Here is a 17,129-nt window from a genome sequence, read left to right on the forward strand (position 1 = left end):
ATTTCTCATAATATCCTCCCAAGGTGTATTACAAGGACAAAAGGTCCACTACTCCAACATAGGATCGTCTTCATGATGGTTCAATGGGAAACCCTAGTCAAAGTGACCCTACAGTTCCATTTGCAAATTAGATCAACTTACTAAAACCTTATTTGCAAATATGATGTTATTTTGGTGGTATCCAAAGAGGCCCTAAATCAAACAGCGTACCACCCCAGTGCTCAACATTTAGCTAATTATCTGTGGCTGTTAAGTGGACACCTAAAAAAAGGGTGCCTAAACCATTTTAGACACTTCAAATTTTCGGTTTAAAGATGAAATACATACCGATATTTCGGGAATATTATTTAGAACTGAGGGAAGAATCAAATTAATCAAACTCAATGTCAAAGTTGAGTCTTTAATACATGTCAGTAATTGGTGATCACACCGCACTTTCGAAAGAGAGCTTCTCCCCACCATCTGAGCAAAACTATAACAGGACTAACCTGCATAGTAAACCACAACGAAAATGAGAATGATTAACATCTAGAAATCAATAAATATACCTAATTAAGCTTTTTTTTGAATGGCAGATACATAAGTTAACTGATTCAAATAATCAACGCATTACCCAGAAAAAATTGGTTCTTGGGATTTGTTATGGGTGAGGAAGGAGATTATTAAACCAACATTTACTAGTTTCATTCACAAAGCAATGGGAATTAAAGAGAAATCACAATCAATTACTTGTACAAGTCTCGAGATCAAACTGCCAAAATGAATGTTCCACATAAGAACGATGCAAATGGATGACTTGACTACCTTTTTTTGAATGGGAAATATATTAAAATAGAGCGAAAAAATCGCGACCAAGAAGGTCAGGAGTACAAATAATGGGAGGAAACAAACTATACAAAAACGAGAAGCCCGCCCAACTCAAACATAAACTGGGCACGCGACAAATCATGGCAGCCAATAGTCAAACATCTCAATAGTAGCCCTTGAAACACCTTCCCTCGGCATTTGATCTACATCCCTGTTGGCGGATCTCTTAACATCGATGAAATAAACATCTGAACCACCAATTTATCCTAAATTTCATCGAACCAGTGTGCAAATCTCCAAGGGATAGGAGTAGTACCCTTGAGCCATTTGATGACATTGAGGGAATCCCCTTCTATCAACACTTGGTTTAATAGGTTAGAGTGAAGCAGACCCTGAAGCACTACTCTCACTTCTGCTTCATTAGAATCCACTACTCCTATTGAACCTGAGAAGGCCCATAAGGTATTTCCAGAGTCATCTCTTAAGACACCTCCTTTTTTTTTTAAATGATAACCAATTTATTAAAAGGGATGACCGAGATGGTCGAAATACACGACAAAAATATCAAAAAAGCAAGTAAAACAGGAATTAAAAACATCAACAACAAGAGAAACAACACAATCATCAGGGTGGGAGCGAATCAAAGAGCGTCGGGTCTTCCATGAAAACACCATCTCTGGGAAGCGCATCAGCAACCGAGTGTAGACACCCCATTTTGTCAAGACTGGACTAATGATAGGTTGCTGCGATGACAGATGAGTCCTGGAGCTTCTCTGGCCTTTCTCGCGATATCTCTCAGTATTTCTCTAGGTTTTTCCAAGACACAAAGTTTTCCAAGCCACCCTAACAACCCAGACACCCAATACCCAAGACCGTCTGCAACCAAGCTTGCATTTAGAACCATCCGAGTTTACCAAAACCTTTAGAAAGAGCCCTGAAATGGTCAAACATAGGTCTCGACGCCCACTTTTACAGCAAACACAACATCCTGAAGATCCAAACACCAACACTCAGCAAAAGCTCCACCGGAAGCCATTTCTGGGAACCGGAACCACCTTTCTGTCACCAGAAACCACCTTTTGGAAACCGGAAACCACTTTGGCTACTAGGAACAACCTTTTTAGCGCCAGAGACCACTTTTCAAGCCGCCCACAAACCAGAACAAAAATTCGGGAACTCAGTACCAACTTAGAGGGACCCGGAACCTATTTCTAGGGCCCGAAAACCACTTTTTGGGAACCGGAAACCACTTTGGCTATCAGGAACAACCATTCTAGAGCCAGAGACCACTTGTCAAGCCACCCACAAACCAGTACCAAAAACCGAGAACCCGATACCAACTTTTAGGGACCCGAACCCATTTCTAGGACCAGGAAACCACTTTTGGTTACCAGAAACCACCTTCTGGGAACCGGAAATCACCCTCGATTATCAGGAAATACTCCTTAGGAACCAAAAATCACATTTGGCTACCTAAGATATTTCATTGGGAACCAGAAACCATTTGCCAATAAACCAGAGCAATCGATCGTTTTGTTGCTACCAAAAACCATAAAGTAACTACCAAAAGTTACTTTTTCACTGCTCGAAACCATTTTCCGACAACTGGAGATCAGTTTGGGATACTGGAATAATTGTAATGGAACTGGCAAGCATCCCTACAGCCAAAAAACCACTCTCGGAATCCCAAAACCCATTCCCGGTGCCTCAAAACCTTGACCGCGTCCCAAAAACCCAAAAATCGGGAGGTGGGACCCACCCCTTGCGATTTTGGGGAGACTCCTGCAATTTTGGAGCCTCCCAAAATCGCAAGGGAGGGGTTCCCTTCGATTTTTCCAAGAAAATCTATAAAAGGGACCCCTCCCTCATTTCTCATCCCTTTCTCCCGCCACTTGCTTTTGCTCTGGTTTTTACAACCCCCCTTTTGGTTAGTTCACCCATTTAGCATTAGTACCCCCTTTTGGTTAGTACACCCCCTTTAGCCTTTAACACCCCTCCTCCTTGGTATTTACACCCCTTTCCCCTTTGGTTTTAGAAAACCCTAGAAAGAGAAAGAGATAAAAGCTTGGAGCGATTTCCAGAACCAGTTTCGGCTGAAATCACTTTTGTTGTATCACCGGGTATAGGAGTTCTGCCGAATTTCTGATGATTTAAAGCAGCACCAACCCTAAACTAGGTACTTTTACAGTTTTTTGCACTTTCTTTCACAAAAACAGGTTGTGGGTAGCTATAGGGTTTGGGGATCCTCTCGCCCCAAACCCTTAGCATAAATCCCCTCATTCTCCCCCTTTTAAACAAAGGCTATTTCCTTAATTCCGGTTATTTGTATTCAACAATCAATCTGATTAGAGATTGACCATGCATCTAGGTGCCTAACAGTGGTTAGAGCGAAGTGTTGCATGGTCCCTCTCAATCTTTTTAGTATTGTTGTCTATGAACATACTAGATTAAAAAAGTTCCTTTACTGCCTATAAAGTCTAAACAAAGGCTATTTCCTTAGAGATTGACCATGCATCTAGGTGCCTAACAGTGGTTAGAGCGAAGTGTTGCATGGTCCATCTCAATCTTTTTAGTATTGTTGTCTATGAACATACTAGATTAAAGAAGTTCCTGTATTGCCTATAAAGTCTAAACAAAGGCTATTTCCTTAATTCTGGTTATTTGTATTCAACAATCAATCTGATTAGAGATTGACCATGCATCTAGGTGCCTAACACTGGTTAGCGTGAATTGTTGCATAGTCCCTCTCAATCTTTTTAGTATTGTTGTCTATGAACATACTAGATTAAAGAAGTTCCTATATTGCTTATAAAGTTTAAACAAGGGCTATTTCCTTAATTCCGGTTATTTATATTCAATAATCAATCTGATTAGAGATTGACCATGCATCTAGGTGCCTAACAGTGGTAAGAGCAAGTGTTGCATGGTCCCTCTCAATCATTTTAGTATTGTTGTCTATGAACATACTAGATTAAAGAAGTTCCTTTACTGCCTATAAAGTCTAAACAAAGGCTATTTCCTTAATGGGAGTGATAGATATGTCCCTTCTCATTACTTGGGACACCCAGTTGTAGTGTATCTATGACTGCAAAAGGCCTATCGTACTTCACATAGGAAGGATTCAACGGATTTGATTGTCACGTACACTGCAGCTGGGTGTCCAAACTAATGAGAAAGGGCAGATATATCACTTCCCTTTCCTTAATTGTGGTTATTTGTATTCAAAATCAATATGATTAGAGATTGACCATGCATCCAGGTGCCTAACAGTGGTTAGAGCAAAGTGTTGCATGGTCCCTCTTAATATTTTTAGTCTTGTTGTTTGTGAACATAATAGATAAAAGAGATTCCTTTACTGCCTATAAAGTCTAAACAAAGGGTATTTCCTTAATTCCGGTTATTTGTATTCAACAATCAATCTAATTAGAGATGTACCATGCTTCTAGCTGCATGACTTGGTCTGAGCGAAGTGTTGTATGGTCTATCTCAATCTTTTTAGTATTTTTGTCTATGAACATACTAGATTAAATAGATTCCTTTACTATATATAGTCTAAAGAAAGACCATATCTTTAATTCTGGTTATTTGTACGCAACAAACAATCTGATTAACAATAGACTGTTCTTCTAGGTATTCGACAGCGATACAGGGAAGCCTGGGCCTCGACCTCCCCGATGTCCGAAATCCGCAGTGACATCTATCTCAATCATTTTAGTGTTGTCTACAAACACACTAGATTAAGGAAGTCCCTTGAAATGTAAATGAAGTCTCAAACAAAGACTACTTTAAATATAGTTATTTGTACGCAACAAACAATCTGATTAACGATAGACCGTTCTTCTCAGTATTCGATAGTGATACGGGGAAGCATGACCCTCGATCCTCCCCGATGTCCGGATCCGCAGTGACGTCTATCGCAATCATTTTATTGTTGTTGTCTACAAACATACTAGATTAAAGAAATTCCTTATTTGTTAACAGAGGGGTTCCGTACTGCTTTTAATACAAAACCCTTTGCCTCCCTCGTAAAGACTTTTCTTTAATTTTCACTCTTCGCTTTCGGTAATTGACTAGCTTGAGATCTCCTTTGCTTCTAGATGCTCATTTGACTTGTTCAAAAAGGCTAACGCCTGAGAAGTAGATTTAGTGGCAATCTCAATCTTCTAAGCATTACCGTCCGTCAAAGGTTGAATTAAAGAAAACCCTTTGTTTTTCTGATTAAATTAAATCCAATCTCCATGCCGAAAGAGCTTTCTTTCATTTTACTTAATTTCTTTACTGCTTTATGTATTTATATTCAGCATAAGCAAAAGACCCACTTTCCTTACTATTTTTACCCTTCCTTCAGCTTGAAATCCAACTCAGGAATAAGCTTAATCGTAAAAGAGAGTTTAAGATCAATTTTGCTAAAGTTTTCCTAACATCAACCAATTCAACTCAAGAGGCTGCATTTTCCGGGCGTGAGGGGTGCCTAACACCTTCCCCTAATGTAACCATATCCCTTTACCCAGATTTCTATCAAGACCATGCCGAAATAGAGTTAATCAGGGGCTTAGGCCCCAAACTAGACGGCAACATGGATCATTGCATTTCTCTTAAAATTCGAATTTTTATCCCGAATTCATTAGAAATGTAGATCATGGGTCCTAGGCCTAACCTAGGTGGCGAGTCCGGAAACCTCTCTTTTCTCGTGAAATTCGGATCCTTATTCCAAGTTCACAGGAAACGCAGACACAAAAACACGCCTGACAAAAAAGGGAACAAGAGAGAACAACACAACAAAACACCACCTCCACCACCGAGTGTGGGGAGACGCATGTGAGAGGCGACATCGGCGATGCGCCAAACTGCCCTCCGCCCGTCTGGGATCCACAACGAGTTGGCAGATCTTTTTTTTTTTTTGAAAAGTAACGATTTCATTTCAAATAAGGTAAATGCAATCACGGGGAACAAGACGACCCTATAATTACATAAAGAAGCAACAAAATGCTAAACAAAAGTTTAAACAATGATAAGCCCAATGGTTCCCACCTTGGCAATCTTCTATGTTTTGATGATTCCAAACACAAGTTGATTTGTGTTGTATTTCTAATGTGTTTGATGTTTAAGTGCATCTGTTGGAGATTCAAGCAATCAAACACAAAAGTCAAAGACATTGCATGGATCGTGGCATGAACCAAATGGAGAAGATCATTTGGTTCCAAAGGAAGATGAAGGCTCGGAGCATTTCATGATGACCTTGTGAAGCAAAAAGAATGGAAGAGATGATCCATGGTGACAATGAAGACTTTAAGAGATGAAGACATTGAAGAAATCGAGTGTTTGTCAAGTCTTAGAATGTAAAAGTCCAATCCTTAGCTTGGGACCTATGAGAGGACCAATGAGCACTTAACAAGGCTTAAACATACACTATTAGGGTTCTAAAATATGATAAATATCTTGGGACGAACCTTAGAGAACACACCCAAAGATAGACATCATTGGCACTTGCTTAGTAGTTCATTTAGTGACCATACACCTTAATTTGATAATAATTGATCCAAGACATTTTAAATATTTTTGAAAATATTTTTAACATATAGATCTCCTCCTTCTAATGTTCGTAGAGCACAAGTACGTCGAAATCCGATAAGAAACGAAGGAGATATGAATATTACAAGTTGCCCGCTGAAATCTGAAAACCAGTTACGGAATTCCATGAAATCCCACCTCGGAATTCCGTGGAGGCTTGTGTTCCAAAATAAAAAAGCCATAACGGCTAGGTCAGAACTCCATCTGTAGCTTCCGTACTAGCCGTTAGGAGCCCTATAATGGCTAGTTTTTGTCTCCCTTGCCTATATAAAAGCCTCTAACCTTTCTAAACACTATTCTAATACTCTTGAAGCCTCATTTGAATACATATTGAGTTAAAAAACATACTTGAGCCTCTCTTGATTCAAAGACAAGGATTGGATTAGGAGTTTTCATTGTGCATCTTCTACATCAAGATCGTAACCCTTTGAAAGGGATTTTTGCTTTCTTTCTTTCTTCATCAAACATTGTAAATGAGCGAGTGTTCGGAGATGCGTAGCCTTCTCTCCGTGGTGGGGATCGCCACCAAGGTTAAAGTGGTTGGTTGCATTTTTGGCACCGATCATCGCTAAAGTTAAGAAGATCAAATAGTGAAGCCATCAACCTATTTTGTTGGAGTGGAGTAGGCCTCATGGGTTTGAGGACCGAACCACTTTAAATCTTTGGTGCACTTATTCTACCTCTCTCTTTATATTTCTTGCACTTAGATTTATCTTTCTTGGTTTAATTTGTTAATTGATCTTCTAACTTTAATTTGGGCTAAAATTGGGTAGTTATTTTGAAAAGGGAAAATTTTTTTTTAACATCCAATTCACCCCCCCACCCACCCCTCTTGGGTTGCCACCATCATACTTGTGCCTATCGTTGAGTTCTCACTTGGTGACAGAGCATTGGCTCTTAAAAGAGATTTTTCAAAACTTTGGTAAGGTTTTCAAAATATAACAAGGGAAAGATCGTTGGCAACTCTTCTATTTGTGAAATGGCTAACATGATTGGAACCGGACTTCCTGAAGGCCATTCCACAAGTAGACCTCCTTTCTTTGATGGGTCCAACTATGGACATTGGAAGACAAAGATGCGCATCTATCTTCTTTCCATAGATGTGGAGCTTTGGCATATTGTCAACAATGGATCCACTTGACCTTCCAAGCCCTTTAAAGAAGGGAGTGTTGTAGAAAAAAGGCAAGCAAACTTGAACTACAAAACTATTAATTCTTTGTTTTGTGCCTTATCTACGGAGAAGTTTAATAGGATAGCTCTTTTTTATTCCGCCAAGGTTATTTGGGATACCCTTGCCGTTACACATGAGGGAACATCTCAAGTCAAGGATTCCAAAATAAACTTGTTAAAGAGCAAATATGAAATGTTTAGAATGGACCCAAATGGAAGCATCTCCAAAATGTATACCCGATTTACTAGAATTACTAATGAATTGGCTAACCTTGGTAAATCTTATTCTAATGATGAGCTTGTGAGTAAGTTGCTTAGGTCACTTCCGCCAAATTGGGATCCGAAGGTAACCGCCGTATAAGAATCAAAGGATCTCTCTAAGCTCACTTTGGAGGAGCTTGTAGGATCTCTTATCACTCATGAGATGCTCCTCAATAGCCGGCAAGAGAAGAAAAAGCCAAAAGAAAAAGAAATCAAGTCCCTAGCACTCAAAGCCTCAAAGGCAGACTCATCATCTTCAAGTGAAGCGGATAGTGATAAGGAAGAAGCTTTGAGAAAATTGAAAAGCCTATGGAGAAAGAAGCACAAGAAAGATAAAAGGAAGAAGGAAGAAAAAGAAAGTGACTTAGGGGGTGGAATAAGATGCTACAATTGTAAGAAGCCGGGACACAAGAGGCCGGAGTGTCCACTTCTCAAGTCATCATCCTCGAAGTACAAGGGAAAGAAGAACGATTGGAAGAAGAAAAAAGGACTTGTAGCCGCTTGAGATGAGTCAAGCTCTTCAACCAAAAGCTCAAGTGAGAGGGGAACTAAGAAAGATTTGTGCTTCATGGCACTCACCCATGAAGATGAGGTAAATTCAAACCCCTTTCATAGTTCATCTAGTAGTGATAGTGGAAGCATGTCTTATGATGAATTGTGTAGTACTTTGCATTCCCAAATCTAAAAAAAAACGTTCTTAAGAAATCTATTTCCAAATTAGAAAATGAACTTGATATTTTGAAAAATGAATCGTCTTCTTTCAAATCTCAAGCTCAAGTGCAAATTGAAAATCTTAAACTTGAGATTGAAACCCTTAAGGATAGTTTGGATGAGAAAACTTGCCAAATAGTTAAATTCCAAAATGTGGCAAGCTCCTCCAAATGTTATGAAGATGGGAAAAGTGAGTTTTTAAAACAAATAACCCGTCTTCATAATGAAAATGAAAGACTAAGATTATGTCTTCATGGTTTTTTAAATGGTGATAAAATTATTGACATAATCTTGAAAAGGGCAAGTCAAGGGCATAAACATGCATATTTTGATAAAACTAGTCTTGCAAACCCTTCTATTAGATGCCATTATTGTGGGATCCGTTACCACTATCAATTTCAATGTGCATCTAAGATTAGGGATAGTGGAGGAACCAAGAAAGCTTGGGTTCCCAAAGCCTCCACTTGATTCTACTCATGTGATTATCCTCGTTTAGGGGCTTGCACTTCAATTTGAATATCTTTCAATTAATTTCAAATGCCCAAGGTTCTTCTTTGACTTGATTTATCTTTAACTCGGCAATTTTTTTATGATCCCCAATAAAAAAAATTCTATCTTCAAATAGGGGGAGATTTGATTTAGGGGGAGCCTGTATATGCTTTACTTATAAAACCCATTTTGTTTATTACCCTCGTTGTTTGAATTTTTATAAGGAGTTTAGATTTGATATATGCCTTGACTAAGGGGGAGTTTATCTTGCATATTTTTATTCCCTTATGTTTAACTCTCACCCCTTCTTTTTGTTGATGACAAAGGGGGTGAAGTTTTAGGTAAATTGTGCTAAAATGTGGCAATCACCTTGTGTGTTGTCATCATAAAAAAGGGTGAGACTGTAAGCCCAATGGTTCCCACCTTGGCAATCTTCTATGTTTTGAAGATTCCAAACACAAGTTGATTTGTGTTGTATTTCTAATGTGTTTGATGTTTAAGTGCATGTGTTGGAGATTCAAGCAACCAAAAACAAAAGTCAAAGACATTGCATGGATCGTGGCATGAACCAAATGGAGAAGATCATTTGGTTCCAAAGGAAGATGAAGGCTCGGAGCATTTCATGATGACCTTGTGAAGCCAAAAGAATGGAAGAGATGATCCATGGTGACAGTGAAGACTTGAAGAGATGAAGACATTAAAGAAATCGAGTATTTGTCAAGTCTTAGAATGTAAAAGTCCAATCCTTAGCTTAGGACTATGAGAGGACCAATGAGCACTTAACAAGGCTTAAACATACACTATTAGGGTTCTAAAATATGATAAATATCTTGGGACGAACCTTAGAGAACACACCCCAAAGATAGACATCATTGGCACTAGCTTAGAAATTCATTTAGTGACCAAACACCTTAATTTGATAATAATTGATCCAAAGCATTTTTAAATATTTTTAAAAATATTTTTAACATATAGATCTCCTTCTTCTAGTGTCCGTAGAGCACAAGAACGTCGAAATCCGATTGGAAATGAAAATGATATGAATTTTACAAGTTGGCCGCTGAAATCTGGAAAACCAGTTACAAAATTCCGTGAAATCCCACAGAATTCCGAGACTGTGGGATCTCACAGAATTCCATGGAGGCTTTTGTTCCAAAATAAAAAAACCATAACAGCTAGCTCGGAACTCCGTCCGTAGCTTCCGTACTAGCCGTTGGGAGCCCTATAACGGCTAGTTTTTGTCTTCCTTGCCTATATAAAAGCCTCTAACCTTTCTAAACACTATTCTAACACTCCCTAAGCCTCATTTGAATACATATTGTGTTAAAGAACATACTTGAGCCTCTCTTGATTCAAAGACAAGGATTAGATTAGGAGCTTTCATTGTACATCTTCTACATCAAGATTGTAACCCTTTCAAAGGGATTCTTGCTTTCTTTCTTTCTTCATCGAACATTATAATTGGGCGAGTGTTCGAAGACGTGTAACCTTCTCTCCGTGGTGGGGATCGCCACCAAGGTTAAAGTAGTTGGTTGTATTTTTGGCACCGATCTTTGCCGAAGTTAAGAAGATCAAATAGTGAAGCCATCAACCTATTGTGTTGGTGGAGTGGAGCACGCCTCGTGGGTTTGAGGACCGAACCACTTTAAATCTTTGGTGCACTCTCTTTATATTTCTTGCACTTAGATTTATCTTTCTTGATTTAATTTGTTAATTGATCTTCTAACTTTAATTTGGGCTAACATTGGGTAGTTGTTTTGAAAAGGGAAATTTTTTTTTAACATCCAATTCAGCCATCCTCTTGGGTTGCCACCATCATACTTAGGCCTATCGTTGAATTCTCAAACAACTTATGTGGCTTGATCGTTAAAAATGGCATCAGTATCCAAAAGCCTCACACCCTCGTTAGCTAGTTGGTCCGCCATAGTATTTGCCAAACATCGTCTATGCACCAGCGAAGGATGGATGACACAAACTAGGTCACGAATCTCGCCCACCGAATTTGCCAACCGCCATGGACGAGCACAGCGATTCTAAAATCCCAATAGGCAAATCAAGAGGGGGGTGAATTGGGTCTAATTCAAAATTTTGAATTTACAATGTGTTTAAACCCTAGAAATTGATAATGGAACTAGCCCTTATTGATTAGTAAAAGAATAAGTAAAAGATATTACCAACAATATTGCACAATGAAGATAAGAGTGAAAGAGACAATGAACACAAGGATTTGCGCGGTTCAAAGCAAGTCCTACGTCCACACTCCACATACGTGCGGGTTCCACTATCTCGATCCTTTTTCAAATGGCCGAATCAATGAGCCAATTACAATCAACAAGCTTCACCTTTCTTGGGTAAAAGCGTAAGAGCCTCTTATAAGAAAGCTTCTCCTTTCTCAAGGGCTGAAGCGTAAAACCCTCTTACAAGCTTGATTCACCATTGCTAGCGGGCCGAATCGAAGACCCTCATTACAATCTTGAAGAAATAAGAAGAATATATAGCCTCTAAGTAGGCTTGATTAGAAGTTGAAGCTCACACAAAAATTCTCTCAAAGAAGATTACAAGTAAGGTTTAATCCACTCACAAAAGGGTTTAATCAAGATCAAGGCACAAATGACATGGAGAGAGATATTCAATGCAAAGAGGGTTTGCAAGTGTTTGTATAGGCCTTAGATAAGTTGGAAAACCTTTTTCTTGAGTTAAAATGCAAGTTTAAACCCATATATATAGCCAAAAATCAAAACTAGCCGTTATGGGGACAAAACGGTAATTATGTGCAACTTTTAGAACTCCAACGTCTATATTTTTTAAGTTCCAGCGCACTTCACGGAACTCCGTGGGATCCCACGGAATTCAGATACCGAATTCTGAATTCTAGATTTCAGCTTCTAACTTGTAAAATTCATATCTCCTTCGTTTCTTATCGGATTAAACGGTGAGATCTTTGTGTAAAAAATATTTGAAAAAATATTTGAAAATGTATTGGACCAGTTATGATAGGATTTATATGCAGGACCCATTTTTCAAGTGCTAATTTCATTTTTTTTTTGAAATATGACAATTGTATTCATTCCATGAGCATTACATTGGGGATTACACTGGGGACCAGGAGTCCCCACTTGCTTTTGCATAGTATGATTGGTCAGGGTGTACCCTAAACCAAAAGAACAAAACAAAAAATACCCACAGAACCCCTCATAGCTATAGTTACTATAGATTGACTTTTTCTTTATACAATACAAAAACTCCACCCCAAAAGCTCCAGCAGCACCATGAACCAAGAACACCTGTGAGTCACCAAGAGATGCTTCCACTGCTATAGACCTAAAATACCTATCTGCCTTCTACTGATTCCAAAAAGTAATGACCGTTTCTAACCTTTGCGATCTTCCCACAGAGATCTTGAGTAACTATGCCGAACACTTCTCCAATTCCTCCACGATGTGTCGGATTTGGAAATCCAGCATATCAATGAGTAATTCCTCCGGAATCCGATCTAGGAATCCTGGGTTTTTCTGCTAGTGATCATTTCTTCCACAAGCTGGATGCCTACTATCTTGTTAGCTTCCCAATTCAGCCTCCTCGCGGCCCTTTCTTCACTCAACATTAATTTGAAGAAAGGGTGTTATATAGTGGCGAATGGGTATCTTTGACCGAGCCCGTCCCACAGAGACTGTACAAAGTGAAGGGGCGGTCTTGAGTCTCTAATTTGAATGATCTCCACTGCTTCCGAAGAAGATCTCCCGACATCTCCTCGTGAGTTGGGTCATTGATGAGAGCCCTCTCTTCATCATAGGTCATCATCCTCATCCTTTTGAGAATATTTTCTAAAACAAGAATCTCCATAAATAGCCGTCAGCTCCTACCTCCAGCGCAACAAGAATACTCGTTATCCATACCTGATTGATTGAGAGTGAAAAAAATAGCCCAGACTCCCAGAGTACCAAATAAATCCAAAAAGCTCTCCTTTGCGCGACTTACTTCTTATCAAGAAACTATACTAATGAAGCCCTATAAATCTAATCCCAAGACCTTACACCTTCCCGCTCCTAAAAAATGAAGAAGGGATCGCTCAAAACGCGGGGACGCGCAAAGACAGGTGGCTTAGACCTAACAGAACATTTTTTTTTAGCATTAAAACTTAAATAATTTAAGGAATAAGGCCCGTTCCCCAATGTCAAAAAAATAATAGAAAAAGGAAACTTCCGCAACACGTTTTGGCCTCTATAACCTCACGTCTACTGAAGGTACTAGATGGAGGGACTCCCGTTCACAAAAAACCAATATCTTCTAGAGATAGGGGGAAGCTACTAGTGACTTATCCGTAAGCTAAGCCTATCCCGGGTGAATGGGAAAAATATTTGAGAGGTTTCGGAAACCGGCTACGGCTTTTTTCCTTTACCCCTCCTAAAAAAGTTCCTGAAGATTTCACCAAAATACTTGTAATAAACTTTTCTTTTGGTCTTGTCACCCTGGCCTTGAGTCCTAGGTGGCTCTCACCAGAAGAAGAGTTCCTTACCCTTGAGTAATAGCCAGCTTTTTTACTCATCTTGGTGGACAGGTCCATCCACGTAACTTTCCGCCTAGGGGCAGGAGGGTCATTTGACTCAGGCTCCACCAGAGACAGGCAAGTCTGACCAAAAATCTTGTTTCCAGGTCCCATAACACCTTTCTCAAGGCCTATCTCAGGTCTAGCCTTGGGCAGCACACCAATGAGATTTGATTGGTTTGGTTTGAAATTTAAAATCTGCAAGGGGTCCGAGGGTACGTCGAAAAGGCAACCCTGAGTCTTCAGAGGGCCTTCAACCGGTGACGATATCGAATTACCCAAGCCCGACCGCCGACCCAGGGAGCAAAAAGGCTCAAAAAATGTTGAACATTCACCTATTTTTTTCGGGATTTCAACCCCGATGGTATAGACGTTATCTAGGATCCTAATTTTAACAAAGAAATCTGAAATCTTCTATCTGGGAGCTAGAATTTTGGCCGAAACAAAGCTCATAGAATTTTGGTGACTTCCTTCCATCTTTGTTTCCAAGACCTTACCAAAAAGATTCCCTATAGCCTCCACCGTTGATATGGCTACCATAGAACTTGACCAAAAGAGCTTCCTCTCCTGGGAGAAACTCCCAATTCCATGGTGAGAGAGAGAGAGAGAGCAAATGAGTCCCTAGAGCCTCAGATCCCTTAAAGAGGATCTGTGAGGCCTGCAGTTCTGATTCAAACATAAACAGGACCTCATCCTTAGCCAGGATGCATGGGCATTGTAAAGATGAAATATCCCAAGACTTTTGTGCCCAAAGCCAAAGGTCCTCTAAAGATCCATTGTGTTCTTTCTATTTCCCTATCAGACAGGCTTTGAGGGTATCCATTCGAACTTCCACTTCCCTACCCGAAATGGATAAGATCAAGATCCCTCCTTCCTCGTGTGAGGAAATTTTACCAGTGTCAGGCCACCGATCACCCCCCCCCCATAATCAGCCTCCGGATGTGGTATTGGACTAGAACGAATTACCCATTTAGAAGGGTTTCTAATCCGTCGACACCAACGGCATTTATCCCGCCACTTGAAGTTGAGATACGTACAGGAGGAGCACCACCAGTCCCCAAGGGTGTTACCTACCCCTGATTTAGCTCTCCCTTTGAGGTCACCCCTGGCCCGCAAATAGCGAAACAGATTTCCATTTGGTTTGCATGCAGATTCTGCATTTTTTCCGCCAACTGAAATTATGGTAGTGGCAATAGGGGCACCGCTGGGCAGCGGACTGACCTCCCAGCGCCCAGGCGTTTTTAGGTGTTTTTCATTTATTTTAGATATTAATATATTTTCATAATATCTTGCACTTTTTTATATAAAATATAAATACTTGAATACATAACAATCCAAACCATTTTATGCATAAGCACTAAACAATAAATAATAACAAAAAGTCAAAAACATAATAAGAAATTAAGCATAAAGTACTTAATAATTTAAGTATTTAACAATACAACACAAATCCATGACAAAAAAAGATTAAAATCCAAGCACTTCTTCAGTCTTCACCAATCATTGTCCTCTCCCTCCAAGACCAAGACTCTATCTTCATCTGAGTCTTCAAACCCGCCCCGCCCAAGCGCCGCCTCATCACTTGGGCGGCTGCCTAATAACACCCAGGCGGTGAGACCGCTTTTTTAAACGCCCAGGACCTGGGCGGTGCGATTTTTCTGCGCCCAGCGCCTAGGCGGCCTGGGCAGCCGCCTTTTAGAACAGAGCCGACCAGATACCATCTGCTCGACTTAACCTTAATCTCACCTCCGGGCATTTCTTCCCCTTTCATCGCTTCCTCCTGTTACGCAATATGCCTAAGAGGGATCCTTCAAGTGTTAATTTCATGTATTTCGATTTTAAAACTTAACTTAGCACTTGGGCTTTGAGGTCACTTAGTTTTGAGTCACTTTTGAAAACATTTTGGAGTATTTTTTAGGTGTGTTTTAGGTCCTTTTATGAGTGCCTTGACCTTAGAAGAAATCACAAGAGATGGAGTGTACAATCTACCATTCTGTGCACTCTCGTGAACATTTCTTCAACTAGCCTTCATTGATCTTCCTTTATGTTCATGGCTTGCTTATGGGATCTTCAACTCGGGCTACTTGATTTGACATCTTCCAAGGATGATGCCGCCAATGTGTTCAATCTCGTTTGACCTTTGTGCAAGTTGATCCTCAAGCTTTGGCCTTCAATGATGTTCCTTTGAATGTTCACTTGCTTGAGATGCTTGAGATTGAGCTCCTCCTTGGTTGTACCTCCAAGGCAAGATGATTCAAGTTTGCTCCTGCTCCTTTGACTTGTATTTGGATCATTCTCAAGCATAGGCCATGTATGGTGGTGTGCTAGCATATGTTAGCATGTTAAAACCTGTCTATAGCACAACACTCAAGGCAACACATTAGTCTATAAAAGAACTAATCAATTTGTGTTTGTTGATCATCAAAACATGGTGATTGGATGAACCCATGGGAACCCTTAGGCTAACAGATTCTCTGCCCAGGCAATAGCATTAGCGGAATCCCCTTCCACGATTAGGGGTCCCAAATTGTGAGATTGATACCACCAAAGTCCAAAGAGCAAAGCTTTGGCCTCCGCCTCATTTGTATCACATGACCCTGCTGGACCAGAATACGTCATAATGATGTTACCATTTGCGTCAAGTATAACGCCTCCAATCCCCGCCGGACCAGGATTCTCCAATGAGCTCCCATCAAAATTAAGCTTGAAGTAGCCATTGGGAAGGGCAGACCATCGTGGATTAATACAATTAGTGGCCTTCTTTTCCGCCGTAACTGTGAAACCATTACACAGAATGTGAATAATGGAGTTGGCGGTACCCCCATTACAGTTGACCCACATTATAATGGCAATCTTGGTACAAAGGCAAGTATGGCGAGCAGCCTTAGACATGTCATTAAATATTCTATTATTTCTTTCTGTCAATAGAAACCAAATAACTACGTAAGGTACGACAGTCCACATTTTCTTGCCTCAGGAGTTCTGTGCAACCGTAAAATCCCTACCAAGTTGAAGGGAAAGTTTTATAAGACAGTTGTGAGGCCAGCCATGCTGTACGGCTTAGAATGTTGGGCCACCAAGAAGTAGCATCAGCATGTGCATAAGATGAGTGTAGCGGAGATGCGAATGCTTAGATGGATGTGCGGCCACACAAGGTTAGATAGAATTAAAAATGAAGACATTCGTAAAAAGGTGGGGGTGGCACCAATTGAGGAGAAGATAAGAGAGCACTGCCTAAGATGGTTTGGACATATCCAACATAGGCCTTTGGATGCTCCAGTGAGAAGAGGCGACTCGTGCCAAGTTGATGGAGTAAAAAGAGATAGGGGAAGACAGAAAACAACTTGGGTAGAAACAGTGAGGAAAGACTTGATAGCTAGGAACAAAATAGAGAACATGACATTGGATAGGAGAGAATGGAAGAAAATGATCAATGTAGATGAACCCAACTAGTGTCAGGATTAGACTTAGTCATTTTGAGCTTGGTAGATTCTTTCACCTTCATCATGAAAATTTTCTAAAGCATTCATTAGCCGACCCCAACTGGTTTGGGACAAAGGCTTAGTTGAGTTGT

At 40.1% G+C, this 17,129-nt stretch overlaps 1 protein-coding gene across 2 annotated transcripts in view; it reads right to left on the reverse strand.

Annotated features, from left to right (window-relative positions):
• Positions 1-243: 243 nt before the first annotated feature.
• The window catches only part of LOC143886143 (ribosome-binding factor A family protein), a 53,943-nt gene continuing 37,057 nt past the window's right edge, over positions 244-17,129 (reverse strand). For both annotated transcript variants that reach the window (XM_077390100.1, XM_077390099.1), the window contains exon 4: positions 244-488. The gene's annotated coding sequence lies outside the window, so the exon portion shown is untranslated. The remainder of the gene's footprint in view (positions 489-17,129) is intronic.

Source organism: Tasmannia lanceolata, unplaced genomic scaffold, assembly GCF_043159265.1.
Source record: "Tasmannia lanceolata isolate RefF3 unplaced genomic scaffold, GAP_Taslan_0.1 ptg000011l, whole genome shotgun sequence".
In the NCBI taxonomy this organism is placed as follows: Eukaryota; Viridiplantae; Streptophyta; class Magnoliopsida; order Canellales; family Winteraceae; genus Tasmannia; species Tasmannia lanceolata.